The following is a 23,809-nucleotide window of genomic DNA, read 5'->3' as shown; positions in this document are numbered from 1 at the left end:
GTTGGGTGCGTGGCAATGTGTCTTCCTGTCCACTATAATCATGCAAGGGGGGCTTCGCCCCCCCTGCACCCCACCCCTTCTGGGGGTCTTACACCCAGACCCCAGCGTCTATTATAATCAACTCTATGCCCATGTGGACATAGAGAAAGAATGTTTATTCCCTCTGGAAATGTTGGGCTGGAGACATCAGGCTGCATTTTGAACACGCCCCATCAAATGACAAGTTACGTCATACCGGGCAGGAGCCCGTACACTCTAGCATCTACCTTATTAATAGGGAACTGAGTACTGCTGCAATCACCTCTTGGGTAAATGTAATGTTTGCCTTTTGCCAACTTTATAGACAAAATTAGTTGCAAAAAATGTTTGTTTTTTTGTTGCATTTATATTTATATTAGACAAGTGATGATTAACTAGGACCATAATATCATTGTGTGGGGGTAAGGCCTGGGCTGTAGGCCTTTTGTCCAGATGTAATAAGATAATCTGTGTATATTTAAAGCATAGATGTCGTTGCATAATTATCTGTATGTCTGTATGACAATCGCATAGACGCCATAATATGATTTTAAGATGTGCGCTCAGGAATGTGTTAACCAAGATGAATAAGCCAAAATGTACAATGAACAAAGAAGTATTCATAACACACTGACTGTATTCATAACATGTTGGTTCTCACCAGCTGGGATGTGAAACTGGGGCTTTATCTTTTACTCCTTGTTCCCGTTTCAAGGTCAAATGTTGGACTGTATAATCATTAGATTTTTAACACATGAACCAGAAGCTTGCTTTTGCTCAAACAGTGAATACGTCTTGGCGTGATCATTGTTGTCTGATTCATTTATATCTGCGCAGATCGATTTTAAATCCGCCTCTGTGACCCTGAGAGACCCCATTTGTGGTTTCCCCAAAATTCCCAACCTTGACAGCTGCTATACCCTACAAAATAATAATCAGATTATGGTGGCAACATAGTAAAATATAACCACAGTCACCAGCCTTTTCCAGAGCTATTGAGCAAACCATTTCTAAAACTTAGGGCGGCGTTACACGAGACGATTTATCGTGTGATCGCATGAGCGATCGCACCCGCCCCCGTCGTTTGTGCGTCACGGGCAATTTGTTGCCCAAGGCGCACAAAGTCGTTTACCCCTGTCACACGTACTTACCTCCCGAATTACCTCGCTGTGGGCGGCGAACATCCTCTTCCTGAAGGGGGTAGGACGTGCGGCGTCACAGCGACGTCACACAGCGGCTGCCCAATATAAGCGGAGGAGCGGAGATGAGCGGGACGTAACATCCCACCCACTTCCTTCCTTCCTCATTGCCGGCGGGACGCAGGTAAGCTGTGTTCGTCGTTCCCGGGGTGTCACACTGAGCGATGTGTGCTGCCTCGGGAACGACGAACAATCGGCGCGCAGAAGGAGGAACGACTTTATGAAAATGAATGACGTGTCAACGAGCAACGATAAGGTGAGTATTTTTGCTCGTTCACAGTCGTTCGTAGCTGTCACGCGCTACGATATCTCTAACGATGCCAGATGTGCGTCACGGAATCCGTGACCCCGACGACATATCGCCCGATATATAGTAGCGTGTCACGCCGCCCTAATACGGACCACTGTGTTGCTCCTGCAAGACTACAAACCCTGAGGCAAAAATATAATCTTCTGCAGACAGACATACATGATACATGGTTTCTGCCTCTAACGGTAAATAGATTAAAGGCCGTTTTACACGCTGCGATCTCGCTAGCGAGATCGCTAGCGTCACGGGCATATTGCTGCCTGTGGTGCACAACATCGCTAGTCCCCGTTACACTTCTTACCTGCCTAGCGATGTCACTGTGACCGGCGAACCGCCTTCTTTCTAAGGGGGCGGTTCGTTCGGTGTCACAGCGACGTCACTAAGCGGCCGTCCAATCGAAGCTGAGGGGCGGAGATAAGCGGGACGAACATCCCGCCGACCTCCATCTTTCCTCATTGCGGGTGGCCGCAGATACGGTGAGGTTCCTTGTTCCTGCGGTGTAACACATAGCGATGTGTGCTGCCGCAAGAATGAAGAAAAATCTGCGTCCTGCAACAGCAACGATATTTGGGAACTGGACAGCGTGTCAAGGAGCAACGATAAGGTGAGTATTTTTGCTCGTTAGCGGTCGCTCGTACGTTTCACACGCAACGACGTCGCTAACGAGGCCGGATGTGCGTCACGTGTGCGTCACGAATTCCGTTAGTGATGTCGTTGCATGTAAAGCAGCCTTTAGGAATGATACTTGCAGGCGTGTTCAACTAAAGGTCCATTTACATGGACTGACCGGCAGCATACCTGTTAACACAAGCAGGCCAAATTAAACGATGTGCACTGAGCGACCTGCACTAGATTGTTCAGTGTGCTATGGCTGCTATAGTTTTTAGAAGTTCGAGTCCTGTTTACACGAGACAATGCACCACCAAGACCAATGAACTTTTGTGCTGCACAAAAGATAATTTCAGCAGCCTGTTTACAAGGCAAAATAACTGTGAAATGAATGTTTTTAACAATGCTTGTTCATGATAACCATGCAGTGTAAATGCCCCTTTACGTCTAGTTAAACCCGCTGTGCAATGTACCCACCATTTCAACCACTGAAGTTTTTTCTGCCACTGTCAATGGATACAAGGTACCAAAGGGTTACATATAGCACTTGACATGGGAGTGATATTTAAGTGCAACTAACCAGAAATGTATTGAAGATGATGTATGATGTGTAGTCACCAAGTGTCAGGTACAGTTACATGCCTGATACCAGCCATCATTTTTATTATGTAAATGGAAAAAAAGGATAATTGAAGGGAAAATAGCGTACAAATTGTAATAAGACAGGCCTCAATTTTTTTAAGCAATGCTGGAACATTAGTGGACAAATGGGCAGAACAGCCTTCAGTCTCATTCTCATATTCCACTACACTCTTATGAAGGAGAATACTATCCAACCTACATTGGATACAGTTTGGTCTACTCAATTGGCACAAATGATGAAAGTGCAGAAAAAACGTGACAATTTGTAGATGAGCACAAGATAGGACATGATGCCAGGCTGAGTAACAGTACTGTAACCAACAGGGAGAAAGCATGCAAAAAACAAATAAAACATAAATTGTATTTTAATTTAGCATGAGTTCTATGGTTATCCGTCTTTGCTGATGTACGATTTCAGGTGTCCTGTTTGCATTGTAAAGTTGCAGTCCATATGTATTTTGTACAGGAGTTATGAGAGCATACCTTATATCACTCAACTGCAGTAATCTGCAGCGCCCTCTAGTGGCAATGTTTATCAACATCATTAAAATGTAGGAAAGAATCACAATCTCTAAGCAAAATATATAAAATGTTGGTTTCAAAAGTGTATAGCATATACATAAAATATATGAACTGAACTTAAATCACCATAGAGCCCTATGGACGTCACATACCTTTATGGTTAAAGGGAACCTGTCATGTAAAAAAAAAACATTATTAACCTGCAGAATGGTGACTGAAACTGGGCCTGTTGCATACCAACGACTGAAAGCCCGAGGCTGCCAGGACCAGGAGGAATTATATTAATTTCCTCCTAGCAGCAGGGATCTCAGTGCAACAATGCTATTAATCTGCAGATTAAGCCCATATCTGCAGGTGAATAGCGTAGCGTTGTTTGCATGACAGGTTTCCCTTTAGCCCAATGAATCCAGCCATGATATTATGACCAACAGAACTTGATTCAGTCAGATTATGCTGAGGAGAAGATCAGTCAGGACCACTGTGAAAAAATATGGTCAGCATAAATTAAAAAAAGTATAAAAAAAAACCAATAATTTACTAATACTACTAATACTATAATTGGTGTACTTAGCCAATGGAAAAAAATAATCAAATTTGAACATTAGCTTGAGAACTCATTAACAAGAAGATTATCTAGAATTGCCCGTTATGGCAATCATGGAGTTCTTGAAGGTTCCAAACCCTAAATGTATGCTAATGCAGATGGACTGAGTATACAGATCTACCTCTCCAATACGTGTCAGATCCCTACGGAGTACTTTTTTTGGATTGACACCACTTGAAAGTGTTTAAAAAGGAACCCTCTTTCTTGAGCTCAGTTATGCCATTTACAATGTTTAAATGCATATTGGTAGATATTTCTTCTGAAAATTGGAAAAATAATAACAAACCAAAGCAATATCCAGTGATCTAGTATAAACAATCCTGATGGTATTTTCGTTCTGTTTGCTGTATGTACCCTGTAGCATTGACGGCTCTTTGTATGGTGAAGAGTCTATTTTGTTCACCAAGATTAAAAGCAGGAATGTGTCAAAACAATACAGAAAGCAACATGTTCAGTATGTTAAAAGATAAAATGTTCATAAAATGATAAAATGTTCATAATAAAAGAGAACTATTGGAAAAATAAACAGCAACTAGAAGACTGACTACACGCACAGCTTAGGGACTAGAATAGTGTCCAAAGCTTCCATGATATCAAATGAGGCAATAATTAATAGACCAATACTCTACAGGGTAACTTAACTGTTCTACTATTATTCTCTTGAGCTGCAGATAAACTTCCACAAATGAAGAAAGTCAGCACCTTGGAAAAAAGTAATATGCAGGTGCAAATTCCTGTAAATTTAATGTAAATAGAAAAGACTCAGCAAAGATATGTTCTCACTAGTTTATAAAAATCCAGTAGGAGACAGATCCATCGCATCATGCATCCAAATGGCACCCAATAGACCCCATTGACTATAATTGACGCTCATTGGGTTTCCATGAGGGTGCCTGCAACTCTAATAAGAAAACAACTTAGGTGTGAATAAATCCTACGAAATATGTAATCAAAACGCTGATCTTGATGCGTGGCAGGTAGAATATGAGACACCTGATTAAGAGGCGCACACCTCTTACTGATTTAGGCGACATGCAAAATGTCTTGTGCTTCTGTGCAAATCTTACTCCTGTAAGGGAAATCCACCGCTGGTCATGACTTTGAAGAGCAGTAGTCCCCACGTCTTGTTATGCCCCCATCCTGCCACAGACCTGCCCACTTTGTTAGAGCTGGGAGATAATGGTGTGAATTGTTTTTTTTTGCATAGCCTTGTGTTGATCAAACATTATGCAACTTTACAAGAGCTTTGATATATTGACATCCCAATGTTACCATTTTAACTTGCATGACTGCTTTTTTTAGCTGATAATCTGTATTACCTGAATGACGTATTAATCTACATTGTCAAGGATTTTAATTTTGCACACCACATGACATTTTGAGTCTTCATGTTAAAGTATTTTTCATGCAAGTATGAAATGCTATTATCCAATACTAGTAATGAATCAATGATACAATATTACAGTTCCTGTATAGCATACCTGTACCATTGTACAAGTATGCCTTCCCCGTAACAATAATATCAACAGTTCTCATTATTACAGCATAGAAGAGGGTTCTTCACGGTAAGAGCAGTGAGGCTCTGGAACTCTTCCTGAGGAAGTGATGATGGCCAACTCACTGAATGAATTTAAGAGAGGAATGGATGCTTTTCTTGATAGCAAAAGTATAGAAGGTTATAAATAGCACAATATTACAGGTAGATAGTTGACTAAGCTTAGGAGTCTTGAAATAAATTTATTTTTTTTTTGCTTGGATCTGCACTCTCCCCATTTAGCACAGGTGATTTTAATCAGCAGGAGACTGCAAGAGGGGTCAGCCTTCTTTTTGCTCCCAGTCCACATATGGGAGCCAGTGGGAGGTGAGTGCACAGCTCCTCTCACTGTGTGCTGGTGCTGTGTGGTGGCTGCTGTTGTGGTGGTGTCGTGTCAGTGGGGCGGCGCGGCCTGGAGCCTTGGGGGCTTCGCCTTGCAGCATGGGTGCTGTGAGGCACCAGGTCGCCTGCCCTGCTGGTGCTTTGTCGCTGTGGCGGTGGTCAGTGCACAGTGCCGCACAAAAAGGTCAGGTTAGGGACCCACTCAAGAGGTTTGCCGTGACGTGGCAGTGGGCTTAATACAATCTGATCAGAATGGTAACAAAAGAACATGTTCTATTTAATTTTTTGCCTAGCGGCTTTAGATCATTGTATTTTTGGGATGTGCGATCCATGTCTTTTTCTTCATAGTGTGTTATAGCATACCTGTACCATTGTACAAGTATACCTTCCCCGTAACAATATCAACAGTTCTCATTATTACAGCATAGAAGAGGGTTCTTCACGGTAAGAGCAGTGAGGCGCTGGAACTCTTCCTGAGGAAGTGATGATGGCCAACTCACTGAATGAATTTAAGAGAGGAATGGATGCTTTTCTTGATAGCAAAAGTATAGAAGGTTATAAATAGCACAATATTACAGGTAGATAGTTGACTAAGCTTAGGAGTCTGGAAATAATTTTTTTCCCCTATGAAGAAAACTGGCTCCTATGCTGTGGGGTTTTGCCTTCCACAAGTTCAACACTGGAGAAGAGCGGCACTAAAATAGGCCGAACTAGATGGACATAAGGTCTTCCTTCAGCCTTAGAAACTATGTTACTATATTACAGCTCTGCTCTATTTCCTTTTTCTATTAGCTTTTTTGTCCAAAATAGCAACAAAAAGAGGAGCTAAAAACTCCCCCAAAAATGTATTATAAAATGTACTCACAGCAAAAAAGGGCAACCAGTCCAGTTAGCCCAGGCCAACACATCTAATGCACAAACAGGATGCAGACAAGCCTCTCAACATGATGGACACTTCACAGGTGCAAGGTAAATTGCACACCAGTGGCGCGCATAGGGCACTGTTCACACTCGTATGCGCATGGTGTCCAGCCAGCAACCTATTACCACGGCCTTACTATTAGATTAGGCGGGTTACCCGGACACTACTCACTGCAGCACGTAAGGGACAGAAATTCCACTATGCACGGCCGTATTAAGAGGCCCGGCTGCACCCTGCATAGTCAAAGTGCAAAAAATACATATAAAATATATGTGAGGTATTAGTTTGTAAATTGGCCAATGTACGTAAGCCCACAATCCTCATCACGGATCCTCACGCTTGCGGGTCCCTACACTGATAAATATCAAAAATAGCAACAAAAAGAGGAGCTAAAAACTCCCCCAAAAATGTATTAGAAAATGTACTCACAGCAAAAAAGGGCAACCAGTCCAGTTAGCCCAGGCCAACACATCTAATGCACAAACAGGATGCAGACAAGCCTCTCAACATGATGGACACTTCACAGGTGCAAGGTAAATTGCACACCAGTGGCGCGCATAGGGCACTGTTCACACTTGTATGCGCATGGCGTCCAGCCAGCAACCTATTACCACGCCCTTACTATTAGATTAGGCGGGTTACCCGGACACTACTCACTGCAGCACGTAAGGGACAGAAATTCCACTATGCACGGCCGTATTAACCCCTTCACGACCGCGGGCCGTAAAATTACGTCCTATTTTAACGTGACTTAACGACCAGGGACGTAATTTTACGGCCTAAACTTCATTTGATTGCCGTGGCCATAGCAACGGCTTTCAAATGATGTCCCCTGCTGTTTCTTACAGCAGGGGACCTTTGCTTGACCCCAGGGGGGGCGGCATCGCCACCCCCTATCGACGATCGATGTGATTCGCTGTTCAAATCTGAACCGCCAACCACATCGATCGCACTAATTTCGGCAAAAATAATGCCCGAATTAGTGCGATCCTGTGAGATCCAGCTATGAGATGCCGCAGCTGCAGCAGCATATCATAGGTGGACCTCAAACATGCCGCCCCCAGCCCCTGCAGCACTGATTGGAGCGATCGTGCTATGACGCGCAATCACTCCAATCAGTGTGCAGTGGGGCGGTCTGATCTGCCGGTGGCCGCCCTCCCCAGGCCTGTGCTGGCCTGTGAGCCCTCCCCCAACATGTCTGCAGCGTGGAGTGGCTGGTACTTTTGGTACCACGCCACCGCTGCTGCTGCCGCCGCCGCCGCCTCTGATGTCTCCGCCGCTGCAGCTCTAATGGTAAGTATTCCGCTCCCTGCGCGCTCCCGTGAAGGCCCCTGCCCGTGCCCCCCCCCGATCTGCCCCCCTACGCCCCGATCTGCCCCCCCCGCATCCCGATCTGCTACCACCGCTGCTGCTGAGGTCACCGCTGCTGCTGCAAAGTGAGTACTGTGCTCACTTTGCAGCCCGTGCGCGCTCCCGTGGTGCCCCTGCGCGCTGCCGTGATAGCCCCTGCCGTGCCCCCCCCGCGATCTGCTCCCCCCAACCACCCCCCCCCCCGACATCCCGATCCGCTCCCCCCGCGATCTGACTGCCTCCCCCATTATTTCTATTCTGCTTCTGCAGCTCCCTCTCCGGTCTCCCCCTCTGCTCTCCCCCCCTCCCCCTCTGCTCTCCCCCCCTCCCCCTCTGCTCTCCCCCCCTCCCCCTCTGCTCTCCCCCCCTCCCCCTCTGCTCTCACCCCCCCTCTGCTCTCACCCCCCTCTGCTCTCACCCCCCCCTCTCCCCCTCTGCTCTCCCCCCTCTGCTCTCCCCCCCCTCTGCTCTCAACCCCCGCTCTGCTCTCACCCCCCCCCCTCTCCCCCTCTGCTCTCCCCCGACGTCCTCTTACCTGTCTTCACCGGCCTGATCACATCTGCGTCCATCGCTGGGTCCTTCCTGGGCATTCTGCTGATCTGCCTGCTGCTCCTGTAAAGCTGTCCATCTCTCTGCCATCTGTTCCTCTGCAGCTCTTCTGGTCAGTGATCCTCCTGCTAGTCCTCTGGGTACTGTGAGTATAACTTTTTTTTTTTTTCCGTATCCCCGACGCTTTTTGTATCGCATCTGTCCGTGCGTCCCGCCAAGCGCTGATCAGGGATGCAGATAACGGATCGGCATCCATGGTCAATTTTTGGCGTGACTTTTTTTTCCGTATTCACGACGCTTTTTGTATCGCATCCGTCCGTGCGTCCCGCCGAGCGCTGATTAGGGATGCAGATAACGGATCGGCATCCCTGCTCAATTTTTGGCGTGACTTTTTTCCGTATTTGCGACGCTTTTTGTATCGCATCCGTCCGTGCGTCCCGCCAAGCGCTGATCAGGGATGCACATAACGTATCTGCATCCATGGTCAATTTTTGGCGTGACTTTTTTTTTACGTATCCCCGACGCTTTTTTTTATCGCATCCGACCGTGCGTCCTGCAGCGGCCGATCAGTGCACTGCGTCTGTGCGTTTGAAAAGTCAAATGGCGCTCCTTCTCTTCTGAGCCCAGCCATGCGCTCAAACAATTACTTTCCACCACATATGAGGTATCCAGCTAATTTTGCACTCAAAAATTCAAATGGCGCTCCTTGCCTTCCGAGCACTGCTGTGTGTCCAAACATTTGATTTCCACCACATATGAGGTATCTGCGTACTCAGGAGAAAATGCACAATACATTTTATGGTGCATTTTTTCCTGTTACCCTTGTGAAAAAAAAAGCTACCTAGTTGAAGCAACCGTTTTGTGGTAAAAAATTTTTTTTTTCTTTTCACGGCTCAACGCTATAAACTTTTGTGAAGCCCCCAGGGGTTCAAAGTGCTCACCAAACATCTAGAAAAATTATTTGAGGCCTCTAGTTTCCAAAATGGGGTCACTTATGGGGGAGCTCCATTGTTTAGGCACCTCAGGGGGTCTTCAAACCCGACATGGCGTCCGCTAATGAGTGCAGCTAATTTTGCGTTCAAAAATTCAAATGGCGCTCCTTCCCTTCCGAGCTCTGCCGTGCGCCCAAACAATTGATTTTTACCACATATGGGGTATCAGCGTACTCAGGAGAACATGCACAATAAATTGTATTGTGTACTTTCTCTTTTCTGCCTTGTAAAAATGAAAATTTTATGGCTAAAGTAACATTTTTGTGTTAAAAAGTAAAATTTTCATTTTTTCCTTCCACATTGCTTTGGTTCCTGTGAAGCACCTAAAGGGTTAATAATCTTATTGGATGTGGTTTTGAGCAGTGTGAGGGGTGTAGTTTTTAGAATGGGGTCACTTTTGGGTATTTTCTGTCACCTCGGCCTCTCAAAGTCACTTCAAATGTGATGTGGTCCCTAAAAAAATTATTTTGTAAATTTTGTTGGAAAAATGAGAATTTGCTGATGACCTTTGACCCCTTCTAACTTCCTAACGGAAAAAAAATTTGTTTCGAAAATTGCGCTGATGTAAAGTAGACAAGTGGGAAATGTTATTTAGTAACTATTTTGTGTGACATATCTCTCAGATTTATGGGCATAAATTTTCAAAGTTTGAAATTTGCGAAATTTTCAAAATTTTCGCCAAATTTCCTAAATTTTCACAAATAAACGCAAAAAATATCGGCCTAAATTTACCACTGACATGAAGTACAATATGTCACGAAAAAACAATCTCAGAATTGCCAGGATCCGTTGAAGCGTTCCAGAGTTATAATCTGTCAAAGTGACACTGGTCAGAATTGCAAAAAATGGCCCGGTCATTAGGGTGTTTTAGTGGCCGGGGGTGAAGGGGTTAAGAGGCCCGGCTGCACCCCGCATAGTCAAAGTGCAAAAAATACATATAAAATATATGTGAGGTATTAGTTTGTAAATTGGCCAATGTATGTAAGCCCACAATCCTCATCACGGATCCTCACGCTTGCGGGTCCCTACACTGATAAATATCAAAAATAGCTTTTTTGTCCACCCAAAATCTCGGCATATTTCCTGGTCTGGTAACACAAATTAGCTAGTAAGGAAGTCTTGAAATGGGGTCTGACATTATCCATGGTAGATACTTCCAATACAGGGCACTAGAGAGCCACTTTTCTTTCCCTAGGAAAGAGAGCTGATTTGCATACCTTTAACCCAGAGATTATGGGCCTGGCCTTTAGGTTTCCCTTTTCCAGCTTAGCCGTCTCCTCAAAGAAACGGTACTCCCTAGACTACAGAAATATCTACCGATTAAATCCATAACTCAATGTGATTGAATTGAACACTGTACATTCTGTAAAATTACTATTTAAAATTTTTCATTGGAAATCTGAGGACTATTTTTGATATTAGGAATAAATTGGAGCATTTCTTTGGATGCCATGTTGGATATTTAAGCTTCTGACCCACTACACTCAGATGTTGTAATTTCAGAATAAAACCTCATTTGAAACCTACCTATTGCAGGGCCGACTCTTCCAAGGATTTGCAAGTATTTCAGCAGTTTGGGTACTTTGATAGGATCACAGTAAATCTAAAATAGAAGATTGGGGTTACAATTGAAATATGTTGAATAGACAACACAAGAATTAATGCATTTAGTCAACTGTAACATGGTACAATTTTCCTTGTTTTTTTCTAAAGATAACATAAGAAATACAAGAAAAAGATCTATGATGCCATGAAACTACTGTGTAATATTACTTACAAGGGGTTATTCATGACTATTTCATATTTTTACTCTAGGCTTAAGAACTAACAGGCAGATAGTTACTACCTATCTGACTGATGTGCCCAGTGCCAATCTCTGCCAGCACAAAGCAATCACAGATCGCTCCTGCCGGCGATTCAGTAGCTTCTGCTGACGTCACATCAACAGAGTTGAAGCTTCTCATCTGCCCTGTTAATGGGGCATGACTGTCAATATCTTGCTGCCTGACAAACGCCTTCTTGCTGCCTAACTGCGGAGAACCGGCTGTCTATCACCATGACATCAGCAGTCAAAACCCATCGACAGAGCAGCCCAGAAGAGCTGCTATGTTGACATAAAGCAGTGGAATCGCTAGCAGGAGCAGTTGGAGACTGCTCTGTGTCGGGTAGAAAAGACAATAGTTTTACTATGGGCCTAAAAACGAAATCCTGGATAAACCTTTCAAACAGATATGAAATATTAATCTGCAGAAATGTTTATAAAAAGTAGATTTCTATCATTAAATGCTTCTCTAAATATAATAAGATGGCAATAATTTCCTCAGTTGAAGTAGAGGTACCAGCCTCAGAGAGAGAAAATTGAAAGGACTTCAGTAAATTACGCACAACCTTCAAGTAGCAGACACATCTCAACATCAACTGACCAGAGGAGAGTGTGAGAAGATGCTCAGATAGGCAAACAGGAAGAGACTTGTTTGAGCCAAGTAACACAATGACTGGACATCAGTGAAAATCTGTGTGGGGTGATGATTCAAAATTTGAGATTTTCTGTACCAACCACCATGTCTTTGTGAGATGCAAAAAAGATGAGCAGATGGTTCCTATATGTGTGCTGCCAACCGTGAAGCATAGAGGAGGAGGTGTGATGGTGTTTGCTTACTTTCCATGGATACTGTTAGTGATTAATTCTAAATTCAAGGCACACTTACGTAAGTATGGCTACCGTAGAATGCTACAATGACGTACAATGCTATCTGGTTTGCATTTAGTGGGACCATCTAGATGCAGCAGGACCAGGGGCTGGCTGGCACATTTTTGCCTGGGGGGCAATCATAAGGCAGTGGCCCTCAAGTTGTGACGGCCCACCTTTGGTCTGTTTATTTCTGGCCGCTGCACTAGAGAAGCAGTGGTAACAGGCTTTATAAACAGGCTGGTACATATACACTACAGCTCTAAAGTTTGGGGTCACCCAGACAATTTTGTCTTTTCCATGAAAAATCATACTTTTATTTATCAAATGAGTTGCATAATGAATAGAAAATATAGTGCAGACATTGACTAGGTTAGAAATAATGATTTTTACTTGAAATAATATTTTTTTCCTTCAAACTTTGCATTCATCAAAGAATGCTCCATTTGCAGCAATTCCAGCTTTGCAGACCTTTGGCATTCTACCTGTTAATTTGCGGAGGTAATCTGGAGATATTTCGCCCCATGCTTCCCCCCTCCCACAAGTTGGATTGGCTTGATGGGCGCTGTTTGTGTACCATGCGGTCAAGCTTCTCCCACAACAGCTCAATAGAGATCTGGTGACTGGGCTGGCCACTTATCTTTCTACTGTGGTTAAAGCCTGTTTGTCACAGGGGGAGGGGGGAGGTGAAGCCACCACTGCATGATGATAGTGGACAGTAGGAAACATGGCTACGCCCACTAACCAAGCCGGTCACGCTCACTACCCCAGAAGGTCCTTCTAGCCACTGAGATGTAGCCACAACCCTTGTTTGATGCTCCTCTTCGGCGGGAGGAGGGAGCGAGCGCTGCATGAAGCCGTTATAACACATATGGCCGTGCACTGTGAGCTGCGCGCGACTGTGTCTCCTGTACTATGCAGCTGGTCAGCACTGTCTGCTCCTGTAATGTGTCCGTGAGCCTGGCCCAGACCACATCACAGTACAGGAGACATGGCCGCTCGCAGTTCACTGTGCGAGGCCATGTGTGTTATTATGACATTATGCAGCAGGCGGCTGGCCCTCTTACAGTAGCTGGGAGAGCAGCCCGAGGAACACTTCCGCCCCTGAGTACACCCCTGACATTTTTGTAAATATTTTATTATATCTTTTCATGGAACAACACTGCAGATCGGACCCTTTGATACAATGTACAGTGTCAGTGTGCAGGTTGTGTAACCGTGTAAATTTGGAGTCCTCTAAATAACTCAACACACAGCCATTAATGTCTAAACTGCTGGCTAAATTGAGCCCAAAGAGCGAATAGTATATGTGACCACCATTGTTTTCCATCACTGCCTTACTGCTGCATCCTCTTCCATCCTCCATGATGACATCCAGATCTGGTGGATGTTACAGACCTTGCACTCTTCCAATTTCCATTTGAGGAGGCCCCACAGATGCTCCATAGCATCTTTACCCTCAGTTTCTTTAGCAAGGCAGTGGTGGTCTTGCAGGTGGTTATGACAGAATATGAAGGGAGGGGATCATGCTCTGCTTTAGTATGTCACAGGAAACCAGATAGGACACATGAGAAAGCCTTATGCATCATTAGTTTGTGTGGTTGTTGTGGTCTAAAAGCCATATGGAAAACGGAGAAAGAAAGAGGGGAGTCAGGGGGACTACCTGTCTGCAGAGCAATTATGCATCCTGAGGAGCAAAAGCCAGGCGGGCATGCTGGATGACAAAATCATCAGCATGGCCCAGGAGCTGCTGCAGAATCAGTTTGAGGGTTTTGATGGCCTGCAGCTGTCGCGGGCGGAGGAGGGGACGCTGCGCTCTCCCACTGCTCGGGTCCGGCTGCCGCTGCGGCCCACTGCTGCTCGGTGGCTCGAGCGATGGGCCGGATCCCGGGGACTCGAGCGGCGCTCCTCGCCCGTGAGTGAAAGGGGAGTTTGGTTGTTGGGATAGTTTATTGTCCGTGACGCCACCCACGGTTGTGGTGATTGTAGGGACACCACCACTGCTCTGTATGGGAATCCCGGGAGCGGTGACAAGGAGCAGCAAAGTTGTTAGTTCTCCCCTCCGTGGGTAGGGGGTTGGTTGGTCCCGGGGCCCGGTGATGGGGTTGGGATGGTGGACAGGCGGGTTATTGGGCCTGTGGAGGTGCAGGGACGCAGGGGTAGCGCTGTGCCGCACGGCACGGAGGTACTCACTCAGCCCAAGAATGATGACACAGTTCACGGTAAACAAACGGCTGGTTGGACGGGTCCCTCGGACGGCTACGGTGCTGATGTTCCCTGCAGTTAGCGGTGACGGTCACTTCCATGCACCTAAGTACGGTTCTTTGGTAGCGATGGATTCCCACCGGTAACCCGCTCCCCAGCTTAGATATGGGCCGGAGGAGCCCCTTTCTTGCCCGCAGGCGCTGGCCCTGGGAAACTGGTGCCTTGGCGGTGGCGGTGTCTCCCCTTCACGGTCGGACTGTTGCCTTCAATTGGGACTTTGCTGCTGGGAGACCCGGAGGTCCCCTTCACTGACGGATTTGGCAAATTCGGCGACTCCTAGCCTTGCCGGGATCCGAAAGGCCCCTGCCAATGGTGCTGACTGTTCTTTGTATACCGCTCAGGTACCGCCGGGTCACCACCCGTCCACGGTCCTTTCGGCAACCTCCGAGCAGTCTCTCCTGCAGACGGTCACCGCCGTATGTCAACCTTGCTGTCTCAGTCCGGGGCACACACCCGGATTAACTTCAGGCTTCTTGCTGTCCTTTTCTCTTTCTCTACTTTCCCTCCTTCTACTTCACTGTCTACTCAAGCTCTTCCCTGAGCTAACTGCCTGGTTTTCCCGCCTCCAGGGCTGTGAACTCCTCGGTGGGTGAAGCCAACCACCTGGCCCACCCCCTGGTGTGGACATCAGCCCCTGGAGGAAGGCAACAAGGGTTTCTGGTCTGACCTTGGTGTTCCTGCAGGGAATGTGGGGTGCGTGTGGTGTTATGACCTGTGACCCCTGGCTTGCCCAGGGCGTCACACAGCCCCCAGCTGTTCTTTTAGTTCCAGGGTACTGTGTACTGCAGAGTGCTGTACAAATCCACTACAATGAGGAAAGGGTGCACTGGCTGACAGCCTGCTTCAAAAATGGCAAAATCTTGGTGGCCGACAGTATCAATACTAGAAATCTGTCTCCATCCGTCTATCAGCAGATTATCAACATGTACGGTGTAGTGATCGATGAGCCCCTGAAACATCTGAGCTTTCTCAATGTGGATCAGCAGAAAAACTGCTATGACTGTGGGGTGTTTGCTACAGCGTTTGCCTACGAGTTTTTGGAAAATGGTGGTGAACCCACAGCTCAGTTCCAGCATGAGAAGATGAGAGCTCATCTACTATCCTGCCTGCAGAACGGCAGGATCAGTGAATTTCCAAAAAGGTCAGGAAATGACTCCATGTCTATAAACGACATGTAGAGTCTATGAGAAATGACTCCATGTCTATAAACGACATGTAGAGTCTATGAGAAATGACTCCATGCCTATAAACGACATGTAGAGTGTATGAGAAATGACTCCATGTCTATAAACGACATGCAGAGTCTATGAGAAATGACTCCATGTCTATAAACGACATGTAGAGTCTATGAGAAATTACTCCATGTCTATAAACGACATGTAGAGTCTATGAGAAATTACTCCATGTCTATAAACGACATGTAGAGTCTATGAGAAATTACTCCATGTCTATAAACTACTTGTCGAGTCTATGAGAAATGACTCCATGTCTATAAACGACATGTAGAGTCTATGAGAAATGACTCCATGTCTATAAACGACATGCAGAGTCTATGAGAAATGACTCCATGTCTATAAACGACATGTAGAGTCTATGAGAAATGACTCCATGTTTATAAACGACATGTAGAGTCTATGAGAAATTACTCCATGTCTATAAACGACATGTAGAGTCTATGAGAAATTACTCCATGTCTATAAACGACATGTAGAGTCTATGAGAAATTACTCCATGTCTATAAACGACATGTAGAGTCTATGAGAAATTACTCCATGTCTATAAACTACTTGTCGAGTCTATGAGAAATGACTCCATGTCTATAAACGACATGTAGAGTCTATGAGAAATGACTTCATGTCTATAAACGACATGTAGAGCTTATGACGGTCCAAGAGACCACCCAGACCTTCAACCGACCATGACCATGGGCCTATAGACCAGTCTGCACCAGTAAGTAAGCATGGAATTTCTATAATGCCTCAATATAGTAAATGTAGAAATATGGTGGCTAGGGGGTAGGGCTGCTGCCATTATTGGAGATGTCTGATCTTCATTGTTTTTACTTTTTATTATAAAAAGAGCACAAAGAGTACATTTGCCGTCACGCAGGCCCAGAGATGGATCGCAGTGGATGCCCTCAGCAAACCTCAAATCATGTAAGTTCCTTCTTACAGTATTAATAATTTGTAGTCTCATATCTTCTCATTATATATAACTTTCCAGTAAAAGGGGATATTTCCTTTATTATTTACAATCAGTCCCAAATTCCTTTGCTGGGAACATATCAGGGACAATCAGAGGACAGTGATCACATCAGGGGCAGAACTATGTAACATCAGGATAGGGTCCACATAATACCAGGATGGGGGCCACGTAATATCAGGATGAGGGCCATGAAATACCAGGATGAGGACCATGAAATACCAGGATGGGGGCCATATCAGGATGAGGACTAGTAATACCAACATGGGGGCCATATCATACCAGGATGGGGGCTAAGTAATATCTGGATGAGGGCCGTGCAATACCAGAATGGGGGCCATATAATACCAGGATGGGGCCATATAATACCAGGATGGGGCCCTATAATACCAGCATGGGGGCCATATAATAACAGGATGTCGACACATATACGAGGATGGGGGACAAAGATACAAGCATGGGATGGGAAAGCTGGTTGTTGTGAGAAAGAGGCTCTTTCCTTCCTCACCCAGCTTTCCATGCTCTGATATACATCTTTCTCTCACATCTCTCTCTCAGAACCCAGCTTTCCATGCTCTGCTATACATCTTTCTCTCAGAACCCAGCTTTCCCATGCTCGGATATCATGGGAAAGCTGGCTGTTGAGGGAGAGATGTATAGCAATGCATGGGAAAGCTGGGTGGTGAGGGCAAGATGTATAGAAGAGCATGGAAAAGCTGGGTGATGAGGGAAAGATGTATATCAGAGCATTGGAAAGCTGGATGCTGAAGGAAAGATGTATAGCAGAGCATGGGAAAGCCGGCTGCTGAAGGAAAGATGTATAGCAGAGCATGGAAAAGCTGAGTGATGAGGAAAGATGTATAACAGAGCATGGGAAAGCTGGGTTGTGAGGGAACGATGTATAAAACAGCATTGCAAAGCTGAGTTGTGAGGGAAAGATGTATAACACAGCATGGGAAAGCCAGGTGCTGAGGCAAAGATACATAGTAGAACATCGAAAAGCTGCAGGGGGGGGGGGGTGAGGTCCAAATTTTCCATCAGGGTCCATCAAACTGTAGTTATACCATGAAAATACCTTAAACATCTCTGGTAGAATGAAAGCTGTGTTCTGATTGGTTGCTATATGTAAGGCCAGGTTTTCCTGTCAGATATGTTGGAGCATCTGTCTCTTTGTATCATCATTGTATACTGATGTTCTGTCACTTTCTGTATAAATATATTTATGTGTTCTGTTTCACCAGAGTCTGTAATGGACAAAGCAAGGCGCAGAGTCCGACCCTCTCCTGGTCTCAGTGGTGACTCCCGACCAGAGATGGATCACATCATGCGACCACAAAACCTTATATAAGGTAAGATCATCAGTGCATAATGTGATTAATGACAGGAGCTGATAACAGCGGCCATGACGCCACATTGTGCTGACACAGAATAGTAAAGATTCTCCTGGAAGACGAGAGGAGAAGTGAACATAATAAGTGTCCATTAATAATCCAAACCTCTGCATCACATCCTGACTGCCTGCAGCTACCACTAGGGGGAGCTCATATTCACCACTGCTCCCCCTAGTGGTACCCAGATGTATGATCAGTGACAGAGAGCAGAGAATTCAGAGCTGTGTATCAGAAAAACTGAGCTTCAGCTCTGATAAAATATAGTATGAGATTAAGCAATGCAGAATTATAAAGTGTTTTCTGTTATTTTGTACACAGGTGTGTGAACTAGAACAAGAACAAACCCCAAGACACGGATGTAATAAATGTTGGTGTATCAACATGGACCCAAATATATTCCAGGTAAGAAAAATATAATAAGTGGTAATGAATGGGTGTAGGAGGAGTAGCCAACACTAGAGAGGAAAGAGAGCGGATTCAAAAGGATCTAGACATTAAAGCAATGGGCCAAGGAGAACAGAATGGGGGTTTACCTGGGAGAAATGTAAAATCCTACATCTGGGTAAAAAAAATGTAAAAAGCATATATAGTATGAAAGGAATAGAACTAGGTGACAGCACCAAGGAAAAGGACTAGGGCAAAATAGGAGATCCCAGATTCAACATGAACCTGCGATCTACAGTTCTTCATTAGTTTTAATCATTCCCAGATTCCTTTGCTGGAAACATATCAGGGACAATCAGAGGAAAGGGGTCACATCCATGAAAAGACAGTCCAAGAGACTGCCATGACCTTCAACCAGGCACAACCCTGGGCCCACAGACTAGCCTGCATCAGTAAGTAACCATAGAATTTCCAAAACGCCTCAATATACTGAATGTAGAAATATGACGGCGGAAGGGTGGGGAGGTGTTGCTATTATTGGGGGCGTCTGATGTGTTCATTGTTTTTACTTTAGAGGACAAAGCGAGTAAATTCGCCGTCAAGGGGGCTCAGAGATTGATCGCAATGGATGCCCCCAGCAAAGCCTAAATCACGTAAATTCCTTGTTACAGGGTTAAAAAGTCATATTCTCATGTCTTCTCGTTATAGATAACTTTCCAGTAAAAGGGGATTTTTCTTTCATTATTTCCAAATCAGTCCCAGATTCCTTTGCTGGGAACATATCAGGGACAATCAGAGGACAGGGGTCACATCCATGAAAAGTCAGTAGGCCTCATTTATCAACACTGCCCATAGCAACCAATTAGAGATCAGCTTGCATACCTTAAACATCTCTGGTGGAATGAAAACTGCGTGCTGATTGGTTGGTATGTGTAAGGACAGGTTTCCTGTCAGTTATGTTGGAGCGTCTGTCTCTTTGTATCTTCATTGTAAACTGATGTCCTGTCACTTTCTATACAATTATATTTATGTGTTTTCTGTTTCACCAGAGTCAGTAATGGACAAAGCAAGGCGCAGAGTCCGACCCTCTCCTGGTCTCAGCGGTGACCCCCGACCAGAGATAGGTCACATCATTCGACCACAAAACCTCACATAAGGTAAGATCATCAGTGCGTAATGTGATTAATGACAGGAGCTGATAACAGCGGCCATAACGCCACATTGTCTGACACAGAATAGTGAAGATTCTCCTGGAAGACGAGAGAAGTGATCATTAGTGTCCATTAATAATCTGCCTGCAGCCACCACTTGGGGGAGCTGTCATTCACTGCAATGATCAGGGTCCACTGCTCCTCCTAGTGGTACCCAGATTTATCACCAGTGAAAGAGAGCAGAGAATTTGGAACTGTATATCAGAAAAACTGAGCAACAGCTCCGAAAAAAATACTATGAGATTAATCAATGCAGAATTATAGTGTTTTCTGTTATTTTGTACACAGGGGTGTGAACTAGAACAAGAATGACCTCCAAGACGCGGCTGTAATAAATGCCATTGTGTCACCATGGATCCAAATATATTCCAGGTAAGTGGTAGTTTTAATATTCGGCTGCTCCATGACATGAAGTTTGGTTTCCTTTTTCTACAGATCACCGCTCCAGAGCGGGGGCCCGCTGTGCCCCCACAGTGAAGATGGAGTACGGCTGGGGAAAATGACTATGACAAGTCAATGATGTGGCGGCCGCCATGTCGGGAGCAGATGACGCTCTTCAGTACGAGGCAGATTCCGGGCTCGGTCACTGTTCTCATTACTTTCCGCAGTCAGATGTAATCACAGAGTAAGTGAATCTTCTGCTGCATCCAACACAATCTGCGGCACATGCTGCCATTATCCAGCACAGGGATGATGATCAACAATAATTATCATTATCATCATCAGGACCACACAACTGAAGAGAACTTCTACATTACACATCTTGTATGAAATTAATAAAGATGTTAATGAATATAGGGTGGCACGGTGGCTCAATGGTTAGCACTGCAGTCTTGGGGTCCTGGGGGGGAGAGAGGGAGAGAGGGAGGGAGAGAGGGAGAGAGAGAGAGAGACCAGCCACAGTGCCCCCACATTGAAGCCATCCACACTGCCCCCATAATAAGAGACAGAGAAATCCACCCGCGGCAACACTAACAGCTCTGCTACATCTCAGAGCGATAACACTGCCCGCTCTGAGTGTAGCGTTAACGATGCCGCCATGAGCGCGGCAGACTGTCACAGCCTCCGGGGCCGGTACACTGTCACAAGCTAGGGGGGCGTGCCAGCATGCACTGACGGCCGGTGACCGGGGACCGATCACCACAGCACACTGTAACAGGCTAGGGGGCGTGTCAGCCTGCACGGAAGGACGCTGGGCGGAGAAAACAAGGAAAGAAGTGTGAAGTCAAAGTGCGACCCGGAAGAAGTATGCCGCCATGACACAGAGTGTCGGTAAGTAAGTCATTAATTTATTGTTTTTTTCATGTTTTAGGACTTGCCGAATCCGGATCGCGCACCTGGAATCCCGCGTCCGGGTCGTCCCCGGAGATAGCACTGAAACCGTGCGGATCCGGATGTTTACAGTCCGGGTCCGCTCAACACTACTCATAATTAATTGTATATACTGATCAGAGGTTTTCTGGTCGGCCAGGATTTTCTTCCATCAGACTTTGAGTTTATGGCTCCTGCCTGATAAGAATAATCAAATTCATCCCATTAAGGTACCGTCAAACTAAGCAACTTACCAGCGATCCCAACAACGATAGGGATCGCTGGTAAGTTGCTAGGAGGTTGCTGGTGAGATGTCACACTGCGACGCTCCAGCGATCCCACCAGCAACCTGACCTGGCAGGGATCGCTGGAGCGTCGCTACACAAGTTGCTGGTGAGCTCACCAGCAACCAGTGACAAGCCCCCAGCGCCGCGTGGAAGATGCTGCGCTTGGTAACTAAGGTAAATATCGGGTAACCAACCCGATATTTACCTTGGTTACCACCGCACGGAGCTACACGTGCAGAGAGCAGGGAGCAGCGCACACTGAGCGCTGGCTCCCTGCTCTCCTAGTTACAGCACACATCGGGTTAATTACCCGATGTGTACTGCAGCTAAATGTGCACAGAGCAGGGAGCAGCGCACAATGCTTAGCGCTGGCTCCTTGCTCTCCTAGTTACAGCACACATCGGGTTAATTAACCCGATGTGTGCTGCAGCTACATGTGCACAGAGCAGGAGCCGGCACTGACAGTGAGAGCGGAGGAGGCTGATAACAAAGGTAAATATCGGGTAACCAAGGACAGGGCTTCTTGGTTACCCGATGTTTACATTGGTTACCAGCCTCCGCAGAAGCCGGCTCCTGCTGCCTGCACATTTAGTTGTTGCTGTCTCGCTGTCACACACAGCGATCTGTGCTTCACAGCAGGACAGCAACAACTAAAAAATGGCCCAGGACATTCAGCAACAACCAACGACCTCACAGCAGGGGCCGGGTTGTTGCTGGATGTCACACACAGCAACATCGCTAGCAACGTCACAAAAGTTGTTCGTTAGCAGCGATGTTGCTAGCGATGTTGCTTAGTGTGACGGGGCCTTTAGACAAGCAGATTTTTTTGGCCCCGAGTTTCTGCCTACAAAACCCACAAGAATTAGTTTTGATCACAGGGAGAAGTGGTCAGCAACCATATAAGAGCGCTGCTTATCAATGTCTTTCAAGTATTAGGAAGTCTCAAGTGGAGGACTACTGCTGCATGACATCCATATTACACAGTAACATACGGGCAGAGCTTGTCTTCATGGTAAACATTACCTGTCTGGTAGACCATCCATAAAAGTAACTGGTGGAGGCTCAAATTCCCAATCCCCATCACTGCTGGGAATAAGAGGCCCCTATGAAAGCTCCCTGCGCTCCTAACTATTCCTGTAGACCAGGGGGCTCCAACCTGTGGCTCACAGGCCTGTGATGTGTGGCTTGTGGCTGTCAACAACAGCTCTGGAATATAATACAGAAGGTAACTCACGATCACTACAGGATAAGTAAAGTAACGTGTATATACACAGTGACTGCACCAGCAAAATAGTGAGTGCAGCTCTGGAGTATAATACAGGATATAACTCAGGATCAGGACAGGATAAGTAATGTAATGTATGTACACAGAGACTGCACCAGCAGAATAGTGAGTTCTGCTCTGGAGTATAATACAGGAGGTAACTCAGGATCAGTAATGTAATGTATGTACACAGTGACTGCACCAGCAGAATAGTGAGTGCAGCTCTGGAGTATAATACAGGATATAACTCAGGATCAGGACAGGATAAGTAATGTAATGTATGTACTCAGTGACTGGATCAGCAGAATAGTGAGTGCAGCTCTGGGGTATAATACAGGAGGTAACTCAGGATCAGGACAGGATAAGTAATGTAATCTATGTACACAGTGACTCCTCCAGCAGAATAGTGAGTGCAGCTCTAGATTATAATACAGGATGTAACTCAGGATCAGTACATGATCACTAATGTAATATATAAAGCTGTGTGTATGTGTGTGTGTATGTATGTATGTATGTATCTATGTGTGTGTGTATGTATGTCACCTAAAGGAATCCGCACCGTCGCATTTACAATCACGAAATTTTGCACAGACACCCCATGTGACTCAGGGAATGTCATAGACTATGTTTGGATGGGAAAATTTAACCCCACACTTTACAGTTACTCTCCAAAAAACCTGCTTCCATTAAAGTCAATGGAGCTGCGAGCTATTAGGTTATTAATAGTAGCTGTGAGTGGTTGCTATAGGAACAAATGACATTGTTAGTACAAGAAGCTTATGTGTGAGGTAATATGATGTCGGTGGGGAGAGGGATAGAAAGAGACAAAGAAACAGACAGTCACAGACAGACAGGGAAAGAGACAGACAGACAGGGAAAGAGATAGGCAGACGGACAGTGACAGGCAGACAGGGAAAGAGACAGAGACAAGGAGAGAGACAGAGACAAGGAAAGAGACAGACCGGGGAACGAGACAGACTGGGGAAAGAGACAGATGGGGAAAGAGACAGACGGGGAACGAGACAGACCTGGAACGAGACAGACCTGGAACGAGACAGACCTGGAACGAGACAGACCTGGAACGAGACAGACCTGGAACGAGACAGACCTGGAACGAGACAGACCTGGAATGAGACAGACCTGGAATGAGACAGACCTGGAACGAAACAGACGGGGAAAGAGACTGACAGACAGACAGACACAGAGATAGAG

The 23,809-nt window shown here is 45.7% G+C and overlaps 1 long non-coding RNA gene across 2 annotated transcripts in view; it reads right to left on the bottom strand.

Annotated features, from left to right (window-relative positions):
• The window catches only part of LOC142257937 (uncharacterized), a 901,785-nt gene that overhangs the window by 520,199 nt on the left and 357,777 nt on the right, over positions 1 to 23,809 (bottom strand). For both annotated transcript variants that reach the window (XR_012727682.1, XR_012727683.1), the window contains exon 4: positions 11,121 to 11,196. This is a non-coding gene — a long non-coding RNA (uncharacterized LOC142257937). The remainder of the gene's footprint in view (positions 1 to 11,120; positions 11,197 to 23,809) is intronic.

Source organism: Anomaloglossus baeobatrachus, chromosome 12, assembly GCF_048569485.1.
Source record: "Anomaloglossus baeobatrachus isolate aAnoBae1 chromosome 12, aAnoBae1.hap1, whole genome shotgun sequence".
Classification (NCBI taxonomy): Eukaryota; Metazoa; Chordata; class Amphibia; order Anura; family Aromobatidae; genus Anomaloglossus; species Anomaloglossus baeobatrachus.
This window is presented reverse-complemented; position numbering and strand designations above follow the sequence as displayed.